Source organism: Typopeltis vanoorti, chromosome 14 (genome assembly GCF_054136105.1).
Source record: "Typopeltis vanoorti isolate ZY-2024b chromosome 14, IOZ_Tvanoo_1.0, whole genome shotgun sequence".
In the NCBI taxonomy this organism is placed as follows: Eukaryota; Metazoa; Arthropoda; class Arachnida; order Uropygi; family Thelyphonidae; genus Typopeltis; species Typopeltis vanoorti.
This window is the reverse complement of record NC_143562.1, coordinates 46,949,577-46,975,982: the sequence shown is the minus strand read 5'-3', so window position 1 is coordinate 46,975,982 and position 26,406 is coordinate 46,949,577. Positions and strand designations below refer to the sequence as shown.

Below are 26,406 nucleotides of genomic sequence, written 5' to 3'. Positions count from 1 at the left end.
AGCAACTGATATAATCACAAGAAAGAACATACTAATAGCAGAGTTATGAAGGTAACTTATGTTCTTATATCCTCATACATTCTTTCTTGTGATTATATTAGTTGCTTTAATATCATTTTTGTTCTAGGCATTTATCAGAACTTTCCAACCCCCTCCCCTTTGTGTGTGTGTGTGTGTGTGTGTGTGTGTGTGTGTGTGTGTGTGTGTGTGTGTGTGTGTGTGTGTGTGTGTGTGTGTGTGTGTTATATAGTAGTTAGAAACTTGGGCCTCTGTGACGATGAAGATTCGGATTCCATAGAAATTTTATAATATTAATTAAGAGACCTTCCCCGGACAACACTAATTGGCAGTTTAGCTTGGGGACGTCACTGTCCTCTACATTGCCAATTAGAGGAACTATTTCTAGATTTTCTTACCTCTAACGTTATAATATTCCATTATAAATACCATATTCTATTAGCTCAGCCAAATATTAAACATTTGCAAAGCCATTACATATATCATACTAGTTCTTTCACTAGATTACTTTGCTATCATTAACAGTACTAAGCTGCCTCTTTGTCACTCAGAAGATACTATATCCCTCAATTTTTATGCCCACTTATACATCATCCTCAGTTAACCAAGCCACAATATGCCAATAACCCATGGGCAAATGCCTTGATGAATATCACAACCTCATCACCTTTATTTCTGATACCACTATATAAAAATAAATTCTGTTACATATATTTCTGATACTCCTATATATATATATAAGATATATTTTATACAATATGAAATTTGTAAGTTAAACTGAGAGAACTATTTCAGCCGATATGTTGATGAGAAAGGTCATCTACAATCCAACTTTCTAACCTATCTCAGTTCTTGTGATATTAAATATAAGAAAATGCTATACAAACCTATATTTCTCTTCCACAACTTGAATGCAACTATATACTCAGTTAACTAAATTAACACTGCAATGTTCTATCTGTTGTAGCCTATCTAGGTTTCAGCTGTTTCATAACATAACTAATTACTATAACGTATGAAATGCACTTCCTCTTGTCATGTGCCACTTTAAATTAGTAAATGATTTCTGAAAAGGAAGGGGAGGAAATTGCTACATATGGGGAATTTTGATGACTAGTGGCTTTGTTTTGCAAAGATAAAGATAAAAATGGCATCATAACCCATTAAATCAACAGTTTTTGTGAAATATGATCATGCAATATAATGTAATATAACTAATCACACAGCCTAATTCTTATAAAATAGAGAAACAAATTCTGAAGTCATTTATTATAGGTAGCAAATGCATTTTGTTATGGCAAACATATGTAAATACTCTGCTATAGTGTAGTATTCTGTAAATAAAGAACTTTGTTGTTTTAAATGTAACACTTAAATTCTGTAGCAAATATGGTATGCAAAGTAAGTACAATGTTTATACCACAGTTTCTAGTGCTAACCTGAAAACAAAACAAACAAAAAAATAAATAAATAAAAAATAGATGAAACACTTAATTTTACACAAAAGAGCAAGTTATTAAAAATAAGATATAAACAATAATAACCACTTAAACAGAATTATAAGATTCTGTTTTGGGGAGGGGGGGGTATTAACCTATGTGTTAAAGATCAATGAGAGAGAGGTTAAATGGGGAATATAAAGTTTATGGATGACACAGATTTGAGAAAAACTACAGGGGAGTGAAACTAATGTTGTAGCTCTCCAGGATAGTTTGAATAAACTGTCTGTGCAGATAAATAAGTAGGGTTACTGGTTTAATGTTGCTAAGCGTAAAGTTTCAATATTTGTGCCATGAAAAAATGTATATTCAACTTGGGGGGGGGGGTAAATTAATTGAAAGATGCAGGGAGATATGGAATTTTGAAGAGATGGTCAGCAAAGAAATGAAAATTCATTAGAAACGTTTCAAGAAATGTGAGAACAATACAGCAAATTATGACAATGAAGGACACTGACATGAAGAGAGTGTTGCTATGAGATATACGCTAACCATGCCAGCCTAGTTGGCTGAGTGGTTAGTGTATCCACTCTCCATATAAAAGGCTTGTCATTGTCTGTGGAAATATTAGTGGTGGTGGGCGGCAGATGGTGTTGGTGAACCGAGTGGTGGAGACAGAGTTGTAAAGTGTGTGCCCTCCCTTGATGAGTCTTTGGACTCCCTGGAGGTTTCATGTACAAATTATATATTTGGTTTAATCCATTATCCAAGTGTAAGCAAACAAAGTTTGCACGTGAAGTATTTTCAGGATAAGGGAAACTCGTGGTAAAGGTGGAGTAAGTTCTGATCACTTGCCTTAGTGTCTCCCATAATACAGTGCATATCTCCTTGCGGAGATGTAATACTATGCATTAAGGGAAGGGCCACTACCCAGACTAGTTTCAACCTTTACTGAATGTTCAAGTACAGGTCAAACTCCCAAAACTCAGCGTTGTTCCCTTCAGTAACAGGCTCACCCACCACAGAGCAGAGCCGCTCATTTGCTCATATGTCATCTGAGGGGTAATAGCAACAGCCGTGCCTCAGTTAACTTCATGGGCTACAGCATTGCCATTCATTACCCCCACCCAGGACCTGGGTGACAGCAATGCTGAGTCAGACCCAGAGGTGGTTGAAGTCTCATCAGTGGGAGCCAGACCCAGAGGTGGTGATACTAAGGTGGAAGAAGATACCAGTTGCCAAAAGGTGTCAACACCTTATTATTAAAATTCTATGGATTAGAGATAGTTGATGGAAGTTTTTTTCACTTGGCTATGTTACCAATTATATATTTGGTTTAATCCTTTATCCAAGTGTAAACAAACAAAGTTTGCGCCCTGAAGTATTTTCAGGACTGGGGCAACTCGTGGTAAAGGTGGAGTAAGTTGTGATCACTTGCCTTAGTATCGCCCTAATCCATAGAATTTTAATAATAAGGGGGAACTCCCTTTAATAATAAGGTGTTGACACCTTTTGGCAACTGGTATCTTCTTCTACCTTAGTATCACCACCTCTGTGTCTGGCTCCCATTGATGAGACTTCAACCACCTCTGGGTCTGGCTCCCACTGACAAGACCTCAATAAAGGTCAAAACAGGTTGGAAGCTTGGATGATGAATGGTGGAACTAAGGTGGAAGTAATGCAGAAGTCTTATCACCTTTTGGCAACTGGTATATGGTGATAAGACTTCTGCATTACTTCCACCTTAGTATCACCACCTCTGGGTCTGGCTCCCACTGATGAGACCTCAATAAAGGTCGAAACTGGTCTGGGTAGTGGCCCTTTCCTTAATGCATAGCATTATATGCAAGGAGATGTGTTTTGCATTATGGGAGATACTAAGGCAAGTGATCAGAACTTACTCCACCTTTACCACGAGTGTCTCAGTCCTGAAAATACTTCAGGCACAAACTTTGTTTGCTTATGTCGTGACGTGTTCTCTTGACGTTCGAATCCGCCATCTTGCTAAAAGTCACTTTCATAAAATAAAGGAAAACTAATTGCAAATTAATCACTGATCTAAGGGTAGAGAAATTTCTATTATACTGCGCCACTCTATCCTTAGATAAGTCTACATGAATTAGTAAGTTTAATTCAAAATTAGTTAGCAGTCTTTTCATTCAATCAGGCCGATGGTATTTATTTTCTTTCTTTCTGGGATTCCAGCTAGATTCGAGTTTTTGTGAACGGTGCAGTAAAAAGAAATTCAGGCAAACACAATATTTAAATTAACAAACAAAATATTTAATATATGATTATTTGACAAATACATAAATTCCACTTCTAAATATGACAAACCAGTCAAGTTAGCACATCAAGTCAAGTCATTCATATTAATCCAATCTTTCAAACTTTCTCAAACAAATTCACAGTTTCAGAATCACAAAGTTTCTTTACTCAAATTATTACAATAGAATTTCTTATTTATTCAGTTTCCATGTATCCCTCAGCTACACTCTACGATTAACTCATAACAGGCACTAACCACGGTAGATATCACTTCAATGTCTATATTTTCAACTCTCAGCCTCGATGGTAAGCTACAGTTAATGTTAGAAACAGCGCAACGGAACTAATACTTAAATCTGCATACACTGAAATAAACTAATATGACTGTCCTTACCAGAAATAATCTTCAGTACTTCCAATATTTTGTGAGCACACTTTCAAATTGTATTTATCACACTTGCGAAACACTAAATAACTAAAACATTACTAATCGCGCTTCAAAAATCCAGATAACAACTATAAGGTACATTAATTATTCTTATTTATCATTCATCAACTAGTTTAACTCCGTACAATTCCCTTTCATGGTAGTACAGAAATAAGTCGTAATTGTAGACTGACTGGATTTATTCAGTATTCTTCTTTGAATGTCCAGTTCTCTAATTATCCGATTACGGCAATAATTTCTTTTTATTACTACGGCTGGTTTTGCTTTCAGCCAACTATAAGATTCACTTATATAAAAAAATATCTACTCAACTCCTATCCTTAGGAATCTTTTAATTACTTCTACTTCTTTAGTTTACTTCCTTGCTACCTTATAGTTCCAAAGTTCCGTTCCGACTCCCTTTACTACGTCTATATTTTCTCCTCTTTTCTTCTACAAACGCTCCCTTCACATGCGCTCGTTTATTTCCACGCGTCTCTATGACAACCGATAGACAAACATTCTCGCGAATGTTACATTAGGTTATATAACTACATTCAGTTATTACATAACGTTAACTTTCATGAAAAGAATAAATAGAATATTTGCATTCCAATAAATGTGTAGTTAAATTACAAATATAAGTTCTTACAATATTGACAAAATAATAAATAAAACAGCTTAATAATATTTAATACAGAATCTATTTACCATTAAAACATTTCTTTGATTAAGCAATTAAATATTTGACATAATTAAGATAGTTATATGATATCAATTACAATTTATGTTATTTACATCAAATAATATTTACAAATATAGTTCTTGTGACGGAAAGTCATGTTGGATTCTGAATCAAACAACATTTATTCTATTTTCTACATAATTAGAATCCAACACCTTACACTTGGATAAAGAATTAAATCAAATATATAATTGGTAACATAGCCAAGTGAAAAAACTTCCATCAAGGTGTCATGTAATAATAATAATAATATACACACACATGCAATGTTTATGGACACCTTACACGTAATGAAAATTTCAGACTCTACTGCTTGCAAATATTCGGGGAGCATCTGCAATAAGTCTGGCTATGATTTATTTGATTTTTTTTATGATGCAAAAACATCAAAGGTTATACTGCACCAGGACACATCCTCCCAGAGGGGTGATGTAATGCTTTGCATCCTTACAAGACTTTACATTCTCTCAATCTGTCCTCATACTCAACATTCCAAAGACCGCTGAACACCTTTGTGAATATTCTGTAGAACCTTTCTAACATATCTAGCCTACAGATTTAACTTCGCTAAATCTATAGGCTATATTTCTTGCTGGTCTGGTTGGCCAAGTGGTTAGAGTATCTGCTCTCCAGCCAAAAGACTGTGGGTTCGAATCCCACCGTGAGCATGGACGTTTGTGATTGTCTGTGAAAATACTAGCGGTGGTGATGGGCGGTAGATGGCGGTGTAGTTGTGACTAATTGTAGTTGGTGGATTGAGTGGTGGAGAAGGAGAGTTGTAGAGTAGGTGCTCTTCCTTGATGAGTCTTTCGACTCCTTGGAGACGTCATACAATAATAATATCCTCATCACCATGATCACCCAGTGACCAAATCTGCATAATATTGCATAAGAGGCCTGATCAAGGCCTTATACAATGTATCATAACCTTATTATTTCTGCATGTCAGGGTCTTCTGCATCATTGCCATTATCCAATGTGATACCTTCACATTTTGTGCAATGCTGCCCCTGAATTTCAGGTCCTTATCCATCATCATTCCCAGATCTCTCATCTCCTCTACCTCCTTTAAAGTTTCCCCACCAAGTGCATACTTTGCATCCCATTGCTGCTTACCAAATTTCAAAACCTTACACTTCACAACATTGAACTGATAGTCCCACTTACCTGCCCATTCATGCAATCTATTCCTGTCAGGCCATAACCAGAGACGTGCACTGCTCTCCCTAATTCTGCATCATCTGCAAATAGCTGTATAGAGACTGCTGCAGAACACCATTAGTGACCTTCCTCTTTCAGGATAGTGCACTCCCTATATACAACTTTCTGATACATATTTGCAGAAATGAATGAACCAATAGATTATACAGGAATTGTGGTGAATGAGGTGGAGGTGAGTAGTGTATTGCAAAACCTCAATGTCAATACATCTGTGGGATTGGATGGCATACCAGCTCATGTCATGCAAGAAGTGGCTAAAGAAATGTCAGTACCCTTGATCATTTTGTTTAATCTGAGTCTCGGGTCTGGGTTAGTCCCGAGGGGGTGGAAAGAGGGGAAAATAGTTCCACTGCATAAAGGAGGTTCCAAGACAACTGTTGTAAATTAACGACCGATTAGCATATCAGGAATCGTTGTCAAGGACTTGGAGAAACTAGCCAAGAGAAGAATACAGGACTGGATAGATGAAAATGGGATACTATATGGGGAGCAACATGGTTTTATGAAGGGTAGATCATGCCTCAGTAACTTGCTCACGTTTTATAACACAGTGATGGCTGAACTGGATAAGGATAATGGGTTTACAGTGATTCTACTGGACCTTGCCAAAACCTTTGATAGGATACCACATGGAACTGTAATCAGTAAACTGGAGCAGATGGGGATGGATATAGGGTTGGTGAGATGAATAGGAGGGTGGTTGATGGAGAGATACCAGATAGTGGTTTATTCAGGATTGGAGTCCAAAAGACGGCTTGTGACTAGTGGTGTGCCGCGGGGTTCTGTTCTTAGACCACTACTTTTCAATTTGTTCATTAACGATATAGGAATGGATCTGAGAGGAATTGTTCACTTGTTTGCTGATGATGCAAAGTTGGGTAGAGCAATTGTGAGTGCACAGGATGTCAAAATTTTGCAGGATGATTTCGATAGTTTGGAGGACTGGGCTAGGGAAAATGGATGTCAATTTAATGTGGCAAAGTGTAAGGTTATGCATTTTGGAGTGAAAAGATTAGCAGCAGTATATCACATTGGTAGAACTGTACTCCAGGAGATTGATGAGGCCAGGGATTTGGGAGTGTTGGTGGATAGAGAGTTGAAGTTTAGGGGGCACATTGCAAAAGTGGCTAAATCAGCTCATCAAATCACTTGGTTACTGAAAAATACTTTAACAAGCAGAGACAAACAAGTTATTGTTCCTCTATATCGAGCTGATAAGACCCCATCTGGACTACTGTGCCCAGATATGGACGCCAGGTTTTCTTCTTGATGGGGAGGAGGTGTAGAAGATCCAGAGACGAGTGATCAAGATGGTGGCAGGTCTGTAGAATGAACCTTATGAGAACAGATTGAAGATTTGTGGGTTGCAAAAATTGGTTGATAGGCAGAAAAGGGGTGATATGATTGAAACATTCAAATTACTGAAGAGTTTCTATAAGATCAATCCAGAACATATTTTTGAGAATAGGACTGGTGGTGGGAGGACTAGGGGCCATACATGGAAGCTGGGCAAGACTGTGGTTAACATGGGTGTTAGAGCCAGGTTTTTTACTTGGAGAGTGGTAAATGAGTGGAATAAGCTGGCAGAGTCTGTAGTGGGTGCTATGACAGTGAATGAGTTCAAGGCGAGGTATAATAGATACTGTGTGAATGTTGAATAGTTGTTCTTGACATGATGTTAGGGCCTCCCTCGATGAGTCTGTTTACTCCTTGGAGTTGCCCGAAATAATAATAATAATAATATTTGACAGCCAGTCACCAATCCAACTCAGAAGTCTGTTATTCAATCCCATTTGTTTCAATGTATTTAACAGCTTGTCATGTAGCAGTTTATCTAAAGCTTCTGCAAAATCTAACAAAATCGAACTCGCATCCCAGTTATTCCATTTCTATGCTGATCATCGCATAGATTCATTACTATTTCCAACATCCACTCTCCCTATGTGATGTCCTCCCTTGTCCAAGATATTTATCACCTTATTATAGTACATAAGTAAGTTAGTAAAACATTATCTCCCTTTCCCATGCTGACAACCACAAACAATACTGTTGTTATCAACACATTTCTGTATCCTACTTCAAACCAATCTCTCTAGTACTTTCACCATACTCTTATGGAGTAGAATAATTTTACCTTCATTCTACTCTCTTGGAACCTGTGCCATTGTAAGTCTCTTAATAAACAGACATACCATTGCTACTGTCAATTCCCTGGAACATTCCTTAAGATGTGTGGTGATATGTCATCAAATTCTTATAAAATTTCCTTACTCCTCAACTCCTCATTCATTGTTATAGATTCAAGCTGTCTCTTAAGCTTGTCTTAATCACCAGCCTTATTCTTCAGCATATATCCTTTCCTCACAGAAGTCTGCATTTGCCTAGCCACAACACAAGTGATTACTTCATGATCACTCTCACCAACTGGAGGAAAGGGTAAAACCCCAATCACAATTACATCCTCTAATGAAATTATCACATCTAAAAATCGTGATCCTCACATGAACATGCTGCCTGAGATAGTTGTCTCTCAAAAATTCAAGTAATTCCTTTTTCCATATTCCCAAATGCTATCTCCTCATTCCAGTCTATTCTAAAATGAGGAGATAGCCCTTCTTTTGTTCACTTATACATTTCCTCAATTACCATCCTCCACATTCCCTTGCCTATAGCAACACTGCTACAAGTTCCCTCTGCCGTGTCTACCTTATGTGGACATAAATCCCCTGATATCATCAACAACACTCCCTCTCATTTGTCCTTCTATCCTTGCAAAAAGCACTGTACCCTTGTATTTCTATTCCTATTAAGATATCATCTTCATTCAACCATGTTTCACTTACTCCAATGATTTTGAAGCAAATAAACTCAATTGGCGATACCACTTCATATCCCATATTTCTGATACTCCTGGCATTTGTAAATAAACACAGCAATTCACTTTTAGGCCTGCCCAAGACGATCGCTGAATAGAAATTTATGTACTTTGAACATATTATGCGAGCTGATGAATCGTTGGAAAGGGCAGTTATGTTGAGGAAGATTGAAGGAATGAGAAGAAGAGGAAGACCACAAATGAATTGGATAGACAACATACTTAACATTAAAATGTGATTAAATAAAAAATAATTTCAATGAAGCTCGCGGGCCACTAAGCTATACTGCGGTATTTAGAATTGTGAGATGCTTTCCAGATTCACAGGGAACGCTGTGAATTTGATACTTTACATAAAATCCTATAAAAATAAATATTAAATAGACATGTTTCTTCAGCCATCTAACGGCACCAAGCGATCCCTAAGTACTATTAATAACGTCGCAGGCAGATGCCTGAAGCAGTAGTTCGTTTGAGTGTGCTGTCTAGTGCCTTCCAGATACATCTCGAAGGTTCTCAATACTTCATTATTTTCATATAAATACAAGAGGATCTCATCCACAGTCAGTCAGTTATGAACAAACTGACTGACTGTGATATTCATGTATAAGCACGAGCAGGTTCTAAGTGTCTCAGCCATAGCCTATTGTGGTTTTATATTGCCAGACTTTTTTCATTAGTGGGAAATTTTTTTCAGTGGATAACAACCGTTACATGGCCATTTTGGATCATTTTTTGGGTTCATCTTCCATCACTATGGCATCTACAAGTAAAAAAACACAACTCAAGTGATTCTTGTCGGGTTTTTAATGAAAAGCGGACCAATTTGTACTTTTTTGTGCTGATCCACGATAAGCCAGTGTGTTTAATTTGTCGTAAGTCAGTGTCAGTATCAAAAGAATACAATATAAAATGACACTATGAGACAAAGCATGCATCCAATTTCAATCACCTTCAAGGGTGGCTTCATGTGAACAAAGTGAACCATCTCCAAATTGATTTAAAATGCCAGCAGGGTACGTTTAAAAGGCAATGGGAAGAGAGTGAATCGTGCATCAAAGTGAGTTATGTAATAGCTGAAAAAACTGCTAAAAAACAAAATCCTTCTTGGATGGCGAGTCCGTGAAAGAATGTCTCATCGCTGCTGTGGATATTCTGTGCCCAAATAATAAGGAAGTGTTTAAAAAACTGAGTTTGTCTGGGGTAACTGTAGCACAACGTGTCGAAGAAATTGCCAAGGACATTGAAGGAACTTTAAAAAAACGGTCGTCCGAATTTACGTCATATTCACTTGCTTTAGATGAGCATACAGATGTGAAGGATACAGCACAACTGGCTATCTTAGTCCGTGGCATTGATCAACAATTCAATGTGACAGAAGAACTGCTAGTGCTCGTACCTATGAAGGGAACGACGAAAGGACCTGATATTCTTGAAGCTGCCAAGAAAACGCTCCAGTGTTTAGACCTCAGCTTAACCAACCTCGAGGGTGTGGTAGCCGATGGGGGCTCCTGCCATGTTGGGAAAGAATGAAGGGCGTGTTGCGCTGTTACGGAAAGAACCAGAACTAGAAAGAAAAGCTTTCGTCCATTACCACTGTTTAATCAACAGGAGAATTTGTGGAAGAAAACTATTGGATTTGAGAATGTCATGAAAGTTATTGTGACTGTATTCAACATTATTAGAGCAAGAGGATTGAATCATTGTCAATTCCAAGAGTTTTTGATCCAAGAGTGCAAAATGGATCACGGCGATGTGGTTTATTATAGTGATGTGCGCTGGATGAGCAGAGGGAAGGTTCTTAAAAGAGTTTTTGACTTAAGGAGCTAAATACAGTAGTTCATGCAAACCAAGGGGAATCCAACAGTGGAATTTAATGATCCGAAGTGGAAGACAGACTTTGCCTTTGTGACTGACATCTCGTTGCATATGAATGATCTAAATACATGGCTACAATCCAAAGATCAACTGGTGCACACTCTGTTTGATCACATCAAAGCTTTTGGGGCCAAGCTGAAACTTAGGGAGGCACAACTCTCAAAAAAAGACTTAACTCATCTTCAGCTTCTTGCTGAGTTCAACTGTTCGTCTCTTGATGAATACATTACAAAATTAATGATATAATCACGTAATCACAAGAAAGATATTTATTTAACCAAATATTTCGGTCTGGAAATAGCAGACCATCGTCGGTGGTATTACAAGAACAGTTTAAAAAATATACAAGCTAGAATACTAACAATAGATCGTTGAAATTAGAACATGCCGCGTGATGTTATATCACTTAGTGATATAACATCACGCGGCATGTTCTAATTATTGTGACTGTATAAACTAAAAATTGTGACTGTATTGTGACTGTATATTGTGACTGTATAAATTATTGTGACTGTATAAACTAAAAATTGTGACTGTATTGTGACTGTATATTGTGACTGTATAAATTAGAACATGCCGCGTGATGTTATATCACTTAGTGATATAACATCACGCGGCATGTTCTAATTTCAACGATCTATTGTTAGTATTCTAGCTTGTATATTTTTTAAACTGTTCTTGTAATACCACCGACGATGGTCTGCTATTTCCAGACAGAAATATTTGGTTAAATAAATATCTTTCTTGTGATTACGTGATTATATCATTCAGTCTTATGTCGCAAGTATCCTTAAAACAACAAATTACAAAATTAGCCATGTTGCGAAGTGAGTTCAAAGAGAGATTTAGTGATTTTCGTAACCAACAGTCTTCTTTAGATTTATTTTCAATGCCATTCAGTGTCAATGCTGCTGAAATGCCAGGCTCAGTCAAATGGAGCTGCTCTTCTTTGAGAGAAAAATTATTCAATATGCCTTTGCTTACATTTTACAAAGACCACATTTATGAGGATGCATTCCCTAATCTTAGCTGGCATGCTTTGAAGATGTGCACTTTGTTAGGAAGCACATACTTATGTGAGCAGTTCTTCTCCAGAATGAAGCATGTGAAGTTCAAGATAAGAACTCAGATTATGGACCAACATCTCAAGAATATTCTGCATATAGCGACTTCCAACATTGATGCCAACATCGACAAGCTGGTCAAGGAAAAACAATGCCAAGTTGCCCATTGACATTGTAAAAAATGAATGCTTTCTTCATTAAATTATCTTATTTCAAGTATTGATTGTATTTACTTATCATGAACTTAATTCCTACCTACACTCTTAAAGCTGAGTTTGTTTATTTTTATAGGGTTTTATGTAAAGTAACAAATGTACAGCATTCCATGTGAATCTGGAAAGCATCTTACAATTCTAAATACCGCATTATAGAACTAGTGGCCCATGGGCTTCAGTAAAATTTTTAATGCGGCCCGCACTGTCTGAAAGGTTGAAGCCCCCTGGACTAATGTAAAAACATAGTTGGAGGTACTCAGGATATTGCAAAATTCAATGTAAACATGGCTGTGGGACTCTGCCAGAATTTTAAGTCTAAAATCTGGCAGAGTCCCCAGAAAATGGAAAGAAGACAAAATAATTCCCTTGCATAAAGGATCTAAGACTGAAGTAGCAAATTATAGACCAATCAGTATCTCAGGAGTGTTAGTAAAAGTACTGAAAAAGTTGGTCAAAGAGTGAATTCAGAAATGGATGGATGAGAATATGATACTCTGCGAGGGGCAGCACATGACTATGTGTAGGATCAGTCACACCTTAGTAATTTTACAATAAGGGGGTGGTCTGAAAAGTTATCGGCCTCGACCATAGATGGCAACATTATCGGCAAAATTTTTTTCCCTAAGTTGGTACACATGTCATAAGAATCCATGTGAAATTGAAGTCATTCTATCAAATAGTTTGTTTTATACAGCTGTCTGAAGCAAAAGTGTTGTCTGTATCCCTTGAAATGGATAAAATTGAGTATCATGCAGTTATAAACTTCTTTGCAAAAAGAAGGTATAATGCCAAAAGAAATTCAATATAAGTTCAGAAAAGTTTATGGGCACTCTTCTCCTTCATTTTTTAAAATTAAGAAATGGGCTGCCAAGTTTAAACATGGCTGTACCAGCCTTGAAGATGATCCACTTGAAGGACGTCCAGAAAGTATAACAACACCAGAAATCATTGACCAAGTGCATGATATGGTATTGGATGATCGGCGAGTCAAAGTACGTAAAACTGCTGAGACTATATTCATTTCAAAGGACCGTGTAGGATATATTTTGCATGAAGAATTGCAAATGAAAAAGCTTTGCGCAAGATGGGTGCTGTGCCTGCTCACAGCAGATCAAAAACGCACTCAAATGAAAATCTCTGAACAGTGCTTGGAGCATCTTAACAAGAATGAAACTGATTTTGTGAGTCGGTTTATTACTATGGATGAGACATGGATTCACCATTGCACAACAGAATCCAAACAGCAGTCAAAACAGTTGACAGAAGCCTGTTGTTCATCGCCAAAGAAGATAAAGTCTCTTCCATCAGCAGGAAAGGTCATGGCATTGCTATTTTGGGATGCTAAAGGCATTTTGTTTATTAATTATCTTGAAAAGGGTAAAACAATAACCGGGAAATATAATTCTGTTCTTTTAACCAGACTAGATGAAAAAATTCATGAGAAAAGACCTGGTTTGCAGAACAAAAAAATCATCTTTCTTCAGGACAATGAACCTGCCCACAAAGGTATTTTGGCAATGGGAAAATTAAGGGATCTGCACTATGAATTGTTGGAACATCCATTCTATTCCCCAGATGTGGCTCCCTCTGACTTCTGTCTCTTCCCAAAACTAAAACTCTTTCTCAATGGTCAGTGTTTTTCTTTGAATCAAAAGAAATTGCAAACTCAAAGTGATTGCAGCTGTAGAGGGGTATTTTGCAGATCTTACTGAGAACCACTACAGGGATGGAATAAATGTATTAGTCTTAAGGGAAATTATGTTGAAAAATAAAAACAAGTTTGAAATTATAAATTCATTTTTTCATTGTTAGGCCAAGAACTTTTCAAACCACCCTCATACAGTGACAGCTGCTGAAGGATGATACTGCTGGATTTTGCAATGCCATTTTACTGACTATTACATGGAACTCTGTTATACAAATTAGAATTAGCCGGCCTGGTTGGTCGAGTGGTTAGCATATCCACTCGCAAGCTAAAAGGTTGCATGTTCGAATCCCACTGTGGGCATGGATGTTTGTGATTGTCTGTGAAAATACTGGTGGTGGTGGGCAGTAGATGCCATTGGTGTAGATGAGGAAGGTAGTTGCGGTGGATGGATTGGTGGAGACGGAGAGTTGTAGATTAGGAGTCCTCCCTCAATGAGTCTTTGGATTCCCTGGAGGTGTTAAATAATAATAATAATAAATGGGGATAGAAACTGGTTATATATGGATATGAAGGGGGGGGGGGCTGATGGGCAGATACCAAAAAAAGTAGTATATGGAGGAAGCAGGTAACTAGTGGTGTGCTGCAAGGCTCTGTGCTAGGACCACTACTGTTTAATTTGAAACATAAATGTATGAAATAATTAAGAGAAATATTCAGTTGTTTGCTGATGATGCAAAATTGGGCAATGCAATAGTTAAGGAAGGCAATGTGGAGAATTTGCAAGATGATTTAAATATACTGCTAGTATGGACAAAAGATAATGGGCGTCAGTTTAATGTGTGAAAAATGTAGTTATGCATTTTTAGGATAAACTGTTTAGTCCATTTAGGATAAACAGATTAGAAGCTGTGTATGACATTGTAGCAGCTGTACTCCAAGAAACAGATGAAACTAGAGATCATTTGGGAAGGGAGGATAACTGATAAAGTTGAAGTTTATAAGGCACTTGGGTAAGGTTGCCAAGATAGGTCATAAAATTACTTGGCTACTGAAGAACACACTAACAAGCAGAAATAAGGATGTTATCATTTCTCTTTATAAGATTTTGATACATTCACATCTGGATTATCTTGCTCAGTCTGGTTACCTAGGTTTATTGGAGATGAAGAAGTGGTGGAGAGGATCCAGAGGTAAGTGACCAAAATGATTAATAGTCTGTGAAATGATTCCTATGAGGACAGACTGAGCATTTGTGGATTGAAAAAGTCAATTGATAGGCGAAAAAAGAAGAGATATGATAGAAACATTTAAATTAAAGGTTTTTATAGGACTGATGCAGGATTGATATTTCAGCACTTGGCTGAGGGGCAGAACAAGGGATCATCCCTGGAAGTTGAATAAGAATGTGGTTAGTAAGAGTGTGATGACTAGTTTTTCACTTGGAGAGTGCAGAATGAATGGAATGGGTTGCCAGAGTCAGTTGTGAGTACTTTGTCTGTTAATGGATTCAAGGAGAGGTACGATAGATACCATGTTGATATTTTGGGTCCATCACGATAATTCAGACTCCATGGAGGTGCCTGTACAATATCAATAATCAAAAGGGTGTACAAAAAAAGGTTGATAAACATGACGTTACAATATCGCTTCCCTTCATAACTCTCAAACAAGCAAACCAAAAAAATAAATTAAAAATAATTAGATTGTAGTCTTATAGCAGTACTTTTTATTTAAGGAAAACCAAAACTGATATTTTTTCAGAGTACCTACAAAAGCAAGTATTAATATTACTTTGCCACAAACAGTTACGTAGAAGTTGCTCCTCTGATGAATGTCAGGAAGTGGAACAACTTTTAGCATTATACATTACAGAAAAAGATATAGAATGATATGAAATTATACACTATTACAATAGATTATACCAAACTATAACAATTAGTAACCCTGAACAACAGTTCTAATTGTTGTTGTCTCAGTAACTGCAAAATTATGAAGACATTATATCATCATCACACCTCTCTCTGGATTCAAGACATTCACATTGTCCAATGATTAATTCCATTCTTCATAACTACTGTATATTATAAATTGAATGGTATGGATGGCTGGCTTAGAAAACTATTATTATTATTACAGGCGACTCCAGGAAGTCCTTACACTCATCGAGGGAGGCCCTAAACATCATGTCCACACAACTATATGACATTCTCACAGTATCTATCATACCTTGCCTTGAACTCACTCACCATCATAGCACCCACAACAGACTCTGGCAGCTTATTCTACTCATTTACCACTCTAAAAGTAAAGAACCCAGCTCTAACATCCCTGCTAACCACATACTATAGGGATATCTATGTGAGATAACAGGAACAGAAAACAGATGATCAGATCTAAGCATGAAATACCACTTTATGATGAACAGCTCACAGTTCATAATTATTTCTATCCATTTTTTGTTTCCGCTTGATAATATTCAGTAGAGTCAATTATTTTTTATAACTGACTACATTCTTCTTATCATACTTATATTTCTTCTTATAATATTTAATCACTATAAACGTGAAAAGTGTGCTTCAGTTTAACATGGTTTAACTGGATATACTCATGATATGAAACCATCAAATTTCAGCTGCAATGTCAAAAAAAAAAAAAAAAAAAAAAAAACATACCTTCAAGGGATAAGGAAGTTATTCTCCTTCTTCCTCTATATACAGCTTTGACAAGAACACATCTGGTTGCTGGCAATTTTTAAAGCATGTAAACAAGATAATTTCATACTCTCACTTGTAAAGTGTTGATTATGAGGGCAGAGTAAGAGAATACAGACTTCATGATCACGTATATTGATGGAGAGGAGAGTGGGGAATGACAAATGTATAAATTAGGAAAGGGATTTCAGAGTATAGATATAGAGATGTGTTTCAGGCCATGGCTGGTGGAGAAAGAATGGGAGGGATTTCATCTCTGGAAGTGGATTAAGAATGTGGTAACATACATATCAAGTATGAGGTTTTATGTAACATGATGAACAAGTGGAATGGTTACTAGCTTGAGCAGTCAGTGCTTTTTCATCTTCAGTGAATGAATCATAGGAAAGAGGCATGATAGTGCTGTTTCAGTTAAAAGCCCTTCTGCAATGAACAAAAGGTGATGCCCATGCAATAATGTATATTTCACACTCATTCTTTCATCCCAGATTTCTGGGACGAAATAAATTACCATTCTATATTATCTTCTTCTCAATCAAGGCTTCATTGAACGAAATATACTATCTACATAAGTGTAGCTCTTTTCATACTGGATATTGGTGCTGAAAGAAATATCCAAGTTTAATGATGAACTATTTCAAACTACATATTACCACACAAGTGAAGAAGCATGTATATCAAAAAACCAACTGTTCAAGTGCATCCACAAATCTAAAAATGGTTATGATATCATGGAGAAAAATTACATACGTGCAACATAATGCCATCTGTTTTGAATATGCATGATTTTCAGGAGGATTAGCCATTAATGATAAACTGAAGTTCCTGCGTACATCTGCACTGAAGTCTTCTTGGAGAGCAAAATGTATTTTAAAGAAAGGTATGCAGCATGATTATTGGAACCTAAAGATGGAAGGGGGAAAAAAACACTCACGAATTAATAAACTTAAGTCCAGAGCTAAACAGAGTGTTCTAAAAATGTATTTAATATATATCCGATACTAGTTTTTTAAAAGAATTTCACGTAACTTGCTTTCCATCTCTTAACCAAAAATAAATAAATAAACACTAAGCACGTGCATAATATTTTTTTTTTCAGCTCTGATCTAAGCCAAGTAACAAATAAAAGGTTAACTATCCTTTTTTAAGACGCTCTATTTCAGAACTACTTTCAGAAATATTAACGTACATCAAGATATATAAATATAAAGCCACCCATTTAGAGAAGGCAAAATATCGTTTGGAACAGATAGTAAAATAAACACTCTTCATGCAATACAGGGCTTCCTTTTAACAAACACTGGCGATTTACGACATAAACTAATTATGATTAAGTATGTAAAATACTCTATCAGTAATAAAACAAATTATTTGATAGAAAACATTCAAAGTTAAAGTACCATAATGAGAAAATATAATTATTAATAACCAATAAGAAAACGAAAGAATTCGAAACAATATTTGTTTATTTTAAGAGTAATCCAGCTTATTGCACTGGTATATCACACACCAATATATAGCATGGGAGAGCAAACTCGACGAGAGCGAGATTGCATTACGTATTAGTGCGGCATAACTTGGAAAGCCACTCCATGTGTGTTTTGATCACATATGATCAAAACTTAATTTATATAAAGGCTTAAGAAAGCATTTTGGCACTTCATTAGGAGATATGCTAAGCGAATTGAGAAAGGTGGTGCCAGTTCAAGTAATAACAGTGATCTGAATATAACGAGATTATATTCTTGTTTTTAATCATTTACTAGCGTAAGTAATTACTCTGCTTCAGGGTAGCTGAAAAATATGGTGATACACCATTTTACAACCTGTATATGAAAATATAAACTAATGCAGATTTGACTTCAGTATTTACCTATACCTAGGTGTAGCTCCCTCTGATAAGATATCATAAAATATAAAGGCGAAACCACACTGAGTTAGTTATTTGTATGTCGAAGTTGGTGATTTCACATCAGTTGCGTCAGTATCCCTTAATGCAGTGTTTCTCAACGTGGGGCAATTAGAAAATGTACATGTACATATTCATATTATACTTGGCTAACTATTATGCTAGAGGGGGAGCATCAAAATCTTTGAGACATTGAGATTGGGTATGATCCAAAAAACGTTGAGAAACACTGCCTTAATGCAAAGCCCACTTCCTTTTGGACGCAGTTGATGTGAAATCACCAACTTCATACAAATATATTAGTCGTGAAGATGCTTTACGCGCAACTTTTATTTGTTTATGTTTGAGTAAAGGATTAGATCGATATAACTTCCGACCAAGTACAGTTTGTGGCTGGCAATGCATCAAAGAATAAATTACACACTTAGCAACTCACATATTAATAATTTCCAAGTTCTATATAATAGACATGTTGCTGGTTTAGTGGGCTTGACCTCCCATGATGAGTCTCTCACTCCATGAAGGTCACCGTAATAATAATAATAAACTTTGTAACCAAGCAAAAAAAAACTTTCTGTAACTGTGCTCTGATGCCACTGTAAATACGGTCTGTCCTTGAAAACTTAGGAGATTTTGAGCCGCTTAACTAGCAGCTAAGTCTGGTCTTTTAGGATGAAACTTTGAATCTAAGACTGATAGTCATAATAATAACAGTTACTTAAAAAAAATTTACTCTATGAAGTACATCCAGTATCTTCATTATCAATTCAGAATATATGTTTAGAATTGTGTGAGATTATGTTAACTGAATATTAATGTACAATTTCTAAACTGTACACATTTATTATTATTATTATAATGGGTGTCTTCATGCAGTCAGAAGACGTTGCAGGAGACCCTACATTGATGCACTGTTATTCACATTATTCACACAATACTTATTATATTTCTCCTTAAACTCATTCACAGATGAAGCACTCACAACGACCTCTGGCAACACATTAGTTTTAGAAGTTGCATTAATATTCAGTTAACATAATTTATATATACATGTGCATAACTGCTCTGTGAGAGAAAAAAAATCTAGCTCCTACCTCTTTCTTAACCACACACAAACTTCACTTCCTGTATGTCCCACCTGTGTTCTCTCCCCATTTTCCATATAATGAAATTTTCATCAGATAATATCCTATAACAACCATTCAGAAGACCTCTATCATATCATCCCCCTTTCTCATGTTTATCTCAGTCTGCACTCCAATATTCTCAATCCGTGCTCATAATATACATTCCATCCCAATATAATCTTTGTAACTCTTCTTTGCAGCCTTTCCACAGTTCACATGCTCTTAATCTCTCATCATAATCTACAATTGATAATACTGATATAATTTTTTGTAATTTCTTTGCAAGCTCTCCACATCTTATTTAAAATTGCAGAACACAAGAGACCAAATTTGCACACAGAACAAAGGGGACCAGTGCAATCATATCAAAGCAATATGATTGCTTTGATATGATTGCACTGGTCATATAAAGAGGAAATTATTTTCTTATCATTATATGTCAATTGTTTCAGCATTGCAATTATTCTCTGTGTATGTATTTGCAGTTTTTGCAATGTTTCCTTTGAATGTCACATAACTCCAAGATTCCTATTCATATGAGTTTCTTCAAGCATATTCCCACCAATATAATATGCCATTGGAAATCTCATGATGTTAAAATACATTAATTTATACTTACTAATATTGAATTATTATTATTATTATTATTATTCAGGCCTCCATGGAGTCAAAAGACTCATCGTGGGAGATCCTTTCTAAGAAACACAAGTCTATCAAGACTCGTCGAGGGAGGTCCCTCCTAAGAAACACAAAGTCTATCATACCACTCCTTAAATGCATCGACCGTTCTCACCCTCACCACTCCATCAGGCAATGCATTCCATGGTCCAACCACCCTCCATGCAAAGAAACCACTTCTCACCCTCTTTCTCAGAGTTTCCTTTCGTAACTTCCAGGGATGGCCCCTTGTCATGACTCCTTCCTGCTGTTCAACCAAGCGAAAGAACTCCCCAGTGTCAACCCTGTAACCACCTCTTAACAGTTTAAAAGTCTCAATCATATCACCTCTCCTTCTTCTATCCACCAAGCTCTGCAGTCCACACTCCCTCAGCCGATCCTCATAACTAACATTGTACAGTCCTAACACCATCTTTGTTATCTGCCTTTGAACCCTTTCCACACTTCATTTACCCCCTTCAAATCCTGAGGACCAGATCTGAGAAGAATAGTCTAAGTGTGGTCTGATCAGAGTCTTATACAACGGAATGATAACCATTTTATCTCTGCAGGTCAGTGTCCTTTTCATTTTGCAATCCACTGTGTTACCTTCACTACCTTTGCAATATGTCCCCTAAATTTCAGGTTTCTATCAATCATCAACCCCAGATCTCTTGTCTCCCCTACTTCCTCCAGTTTAACTCCTCCCATAGAGTATGCAGCATCCCATTGATGTGTTCCTCTTGCAGGGCTACCACATTTGCACTATTACTAATAACCCTTCCCAGCTTCACATCATCTGCAAACAACTGAATATCCCCTTGCAATCCATGGACAATGTCATTGATATAAAGGTTAAACAATATAGGTCCCAGTACTGAGCCCTGTGGAACCCCACTTGTAACCTTTTGCCTCTTTGATATTGCTCCACCATACCCAACTCTCTGATACCTATCGGACAGCCAATCCTGAATCCAGTTGACCAATCTAACATTCAGTCCCATGTGCTGCAACTTGAATATCAGCTTATCATGTGGTACCCTGTCAAATGCCTTTGCTAAGTCTAGGAAAATGGCAGTATATGCCTTTCCCTCATCTAATGCTTTTGTAACTTTATCATAAAATGCTAGCATATTGCTAAAACAAGCGCTCCCCTTCACAAATCCATGTTGACTCTCACAGATAACATTACCCTCATCTGCACAATGTTGTATATGGTCCCTCACTACTTTCTCCAAGATCTTACTAACTACTGATGACATACAAACTGGCCTATAATTAGACACTTCCAGTCTGCTACCGCCCTTATGCAATGGCACTATCTTACTTTCCTTCCATTCCCTGGGCACCTTTCCCGCAGCCAGACTTTCATTGAAAAGCCAGGTCAAGGGCACTGTCAGTTCCTTAGCACATTCTCTCAAAATTCGTGGTGAAATACCATACAGTCCCACAGCTTTACTAACATCCAGAGTCCTCAGTATGTGGAACTCTCCTCCTGCACCTCTAAACTTCGAACCTGTCCTATCCCTTATTCAAATTGACTCCTCCAGGATTAAATACTCCAATAAAGTGTTTGTTGAACAATTCCACTATGTCCTCTGCATCAGTCACTCTATTTCCATTTTTATCCCACAATGTCATTCTTCCACAGTCATTTCTCCTCCTACTGGCCACATAACTAAAAAACTCCCTAGGATTTTCCTTGGATCTAAGGGCCAATCTTTTCTCATATTCCAGTTTCACCTTCCTTACCATACTAGTCACTCTCCTGGCCTGTGACTAGTATGGTAAGGAAGTATGGTATGGTATGTATGTTCTCTTCACCTGTCTCCTTATATCTCTTCCATGGCCTCTTTTTCACATGCAGTTCCTATTTAATATTGTTTGTCATCCATTTTACTCCAAATTGTGTCCTCTTCTTCACTTGTGGAATACAGCTTACCGTCGCTGCTAACAAATATTCCTTCACAATTTCCCAAGCACTAATGATATTCCAGCCTTCCAATTCCTCCCTCCATGAAACTTCCCCAAGTTGACTCCTAAGACTATTATAATCACCTGCTTTATAATTTCACATACGTTCCCATCTCTTTGATACTCCTGCATGTCTATTCATTTTCCAAGTCAAAGCCATATGGTCACTCTCTCCAACTGGTGGGAGAGATGTCATCTCAGTTGTTATCAACTCTTCTTATGCTATAACCAAATCCAAAACTCTTGAACCTCTTGTTCCCTCTGTTACATGTTGTCAAAGACATTTGTCCCTCAAGAATTCTAGAAATTCCATTCCCTTATTGCTGCATGCATCTTCCTCTCCCCAATTTATACTGCTGTAGTTAAAATCTTCTATAACAATCATTCTTCTTTACAGCCATTATTATTTGTCCAAAGTTCCAACTTATTCAAATCATTCTCTAAGTGCTGTATATCAGCAAGCATCCCCAATTGTCATGTGTATCTTTGTATTATTATTATTATTATTATTATTATTATATCACACCTCCAGGGAGTCCAAAGACTCGTCGAGGGAGGGCATCTACTCTACAACTCTATCTCACTACTCCACCAACCTTAATTATCTAAAACCAACGCCGACTACCACCACTAGTACTTTCACAGACAATCACAAATATCCATGCCCACAGCGGGATTCGAATCCTCAGCCTTTTGGCTGGAGAGCGGATACGCTAACCACTCGGCCAACCAGGCCGGCATTATCAGCAACCAACTGAACATCTCATATTAGTCCATTTCCTATATTATTAATATATAAACTGAACAACAGTTGGATGGTGAACTGATCCCTTGGTACAACAATGGTTGCCTTAAATCTGGCAGATTCAATCCTACCCAACAATATGCTTCTTTCTGATACCAGTACATCAGCAACTCTTTTATTTAAGCCACCATCATTACTTCCTTGATATGTACCCTCAAGGGGATGTGCAAGCTACTGTGACAGTACTACATAATTAAGCTTACTTTATTGCTTCCAATATTTATTATCATTATTATTATTACAGTAACCTCCATGCAGTCAGCAGACTCTTCATGGGAGACACACTCAACCAGCAATATATATCTGCTATATTGATCCTTGAAATCATTTACATTCACAATACACTCTGGCAATGCATTGCACTCACTAATAACTCTCTAATTAAAAAGTCTACTCTTCACACCCTTCTTCACCATATCCTTATACAATTTCCAGGGACGGCCTCTTGTTCTTCCCATCCACATTTTTTTTATAATTCTTTCTGTATTAATCTGGTAAAATCCCTTAACCAATGTGAAGGTTGCTATCATATCACCTCTTTTCTTCCTATCCACCAAACGCTGTAATCTATATTCCCTCAACTCCTGTGCACGACCTACATTCCAGTATTACTTTGGTCATTCATCTTTGTATTCTCTCTAGTGTTTCCACATCACAATGAAAACTGGGCAACCAAATTTGACAGGTGGAATCTGACTAATACCTTATACAGAGGCACCACCACCTCCTTATCCCTACATGTCAATCTACTTCTTATTATAACAGTAATACAGTCTTGCAATGTGCTCTTGGAACTTAGCAGTCCACTGTCTACTATCAGTCCAAGATCCTGAACTTGGACTGATGGTAACCATTACTATCAGTCCAAGGTTACTGTCAGGTTACTGATAGTAACCATTACCTTATTATAACAATAATACAGTTTTGCAATGTGCCCTTGAAACTTAACAGTCCACTGTCTACTATCAGTCCAAGATCCTGAATCTCATCCACTTCCTGAAGTACAGCTCCACCAATACGGTACGTAGTCTTATATCTCCATATCCCAAAGTGTACTACTTTGCATTTATTAATATTAAAACTGCAACCTGACTCACTCATTCAAGCTAAAAGTCTATTCAAATCTTCCTGCAGAGAATTAACATTGGCAATGCTTCTCATAATTCTACCTAATCTTCTATCATCAGCAAACATTTAAAAATCCGTCAATCTACATGACATATCATTAGCAAATAAGTTAAACAGTAAAGGCCTAAGAACAAAATTCTGAGGCATGCCACTGGTCACCTTTCATTTCGGAGACACTGCTTCATCATACACAACTTCTGCAAAAGCAGTTGTGTATGATGTATACAAATGCTTTTGCAAAGTCCAAGAATCATGACATTAATGACAAGGTGACAGTTTTCTATTTTCCCTGAAAACAGAAGTCCCCTTTACATTCTATCCCCATAACTCTGTTTTCTTCCATCAGTGTAGTCTTACTGCTGCCATAATGTTTGGCCAAGTCAAACTAACCATTACCTAAAACTCCTATTCCTTATTCCTAATGATATACCCTCCTTGCCATTCTCCAGTACCTTATATATCAATATATATAAGGTACTGGTTAAGGAATCTTTTCAAGGTCAGAACATTTGAGGACTAAAAGGTTTGTCAACCAAAAAATTATAAATGAAATTTGAGGTCAGTAACAGAAGATCATTTAGTTATAAGAAGAAGAGTGTAGTTATAATCTGAAGAAAGGAAGCCATATGCCATTGTACAGTGAATGGCCATAGAGGAAATACCCTCATTTACAAAGGATGGAATGCAGACCATAAGATGACTGTTAAGATTTAACATGTGCATGGATGTATAAATAGTATCTTGATAAACAATAATTATCTGAGCTGCATATATGGTAAAATATCTGATTAGAAGTAATAGTCCTATTGTATAAAGCCTTAGTCAAACTACATCTTGACTACTGTACACTGATTTGGCTCCTGGACTTCAGAGGGAAATGAGGAACCCTTGACAGAGTTCAGAGATGGATAATATAGCTGATATCAGAGGTAATATATTTTAAAATGAACTTTGATGATAGACTGAAATGTACTACAAATCTTAATGAACAGAAGGAAAACAGAATATGACTGAGAGATAATGAATACTGCTGTAATCTTCAAAGGGGGTACTGCATTTCCCTCTAATGCCATCCTTTGGAAAGCTGTGTAAGGATGTGGTGAGAATCAGAGGCAATATAACACCACACAGTCAGTAAAGATAAACTAAAATAACCTCAATAACAAGGACAATCACATACATACAGGGGGGGGGGACAGCAGCACTCTTTGTGGTGATTCCTGTTGTTAATGCTGATGGATAGATAGGGCTGTGCACAAAAATCTTTAAAATGGTACCATCTGTTCTGTTGCAGTTAACTGGGTTTTGTAGAAGGGTTTCTCTGGAAGCAGCACAAGTTCTACAAAACCCAGTTAACTGCAACAGAACAGATGTATGATTTTAAACAGATTTTGGTGCACAGCTCTATCAGTTATTAACAACAGGAATCACGAGTACTACTGTTGCCCTCCATGCACAGGACTGTCCTTGTTATCCAGGACATTTTAGTTTGTCTTTGCTGATTGCATAGAGTTAAATTGCCTCTGATAATGCTAGCTTAAGCTAGCAAAATTTCAGCTATAAATATTTAATTTAGGCTAGTAAATTATTTGTTTACATTCAAGTGTCTTCATAGTTTTATGTTACAGAAACTTCAACATGAAAAAAAGGAGTTTATTAGTATATATTAATAAATCCAAGATACAAAAATATCAGAAGAGATCAGCCTTTTATTTTCTCAATGTTGGTTTGCAATATTAATATTACAGATTTCTCCTTTGTTAGTCAAAAAAAAAAAAAGTACTTGGCTTAAGCTTTACAAAATGAAAGCAATACAGTGAGAGTTGGTGAGAATGAAGTATAGCAGCAGTATACTTTAATGGGTGTAGTAAATGTTCTTTCATCGATGTTTTTTTTTTTTTTTTTTTTTTTGCAAAAAAATAATACGGTACCATGACTGAAATTAAGTATATTTATTATTATCTGAACCCTCCAGGGAGTCAAGGACTCATCGAGGGAGACGTTGAGTCACCCAAACCAGCTAACATACCTTCCCTTAAATTCATTCACACTAGATGCAATCACTACCCCTAAGGACACATTATTCCACCACTCACTGCTATCTGGGAGAAAAACCTAGCTCTTCTCCCTTTATTGACTGTGAATAAACTTAACTTCCATGGATACTCCAGTGTTCTTTCCCCGTCTTCCATATACCAAAAAATTTCATCAGTTGATATCCTGTAACACCCAATCAAAAGTTTCTTCTCTTCTTGAGTATTCTGCAATTGAGCAGGTTCTTCTTTTAGGAGAACTTT

General features: G+C 36.8%; 1 protein-coding gene across 5 annotated transcripts in view; it reads right to left on the bottom strand.

The window, feature by feature from the left end:
• The window catches only part of Ipk2 (Inositol phosphate kinase 2), a 133,315-nt gene extending 114,668 nt beyond the window's left edge, over positions 1–18,647 (bottom strand). Inside the window, exons 1-2 of one of the 5 annotated variants that reach the window (XM_090403336.1) lie at positions 18,383–18,647; positions 17,260–17,412 (exon numbers count right to left, since the gene is read on the bottom strand). The gene's annotated coding sequence lies outside the window, so the exon portion shown is untranslated. Of the gene's footprint in view, positions 1–17,259; positions 17,413–17,698; positions 17,796–17,909; positions 18,000–18,019; positions 18,194–18,382 lie in introns of those variants that run through there. The other 4 variants (XM_090403335.1, XM_090403334.1, XM_090403338.1 and 1 more) reach the window with 4 other exon arrangements.
• Between the last annotated feature and the right edge of the window lie 7,759 nt (positions 18,648–26,406).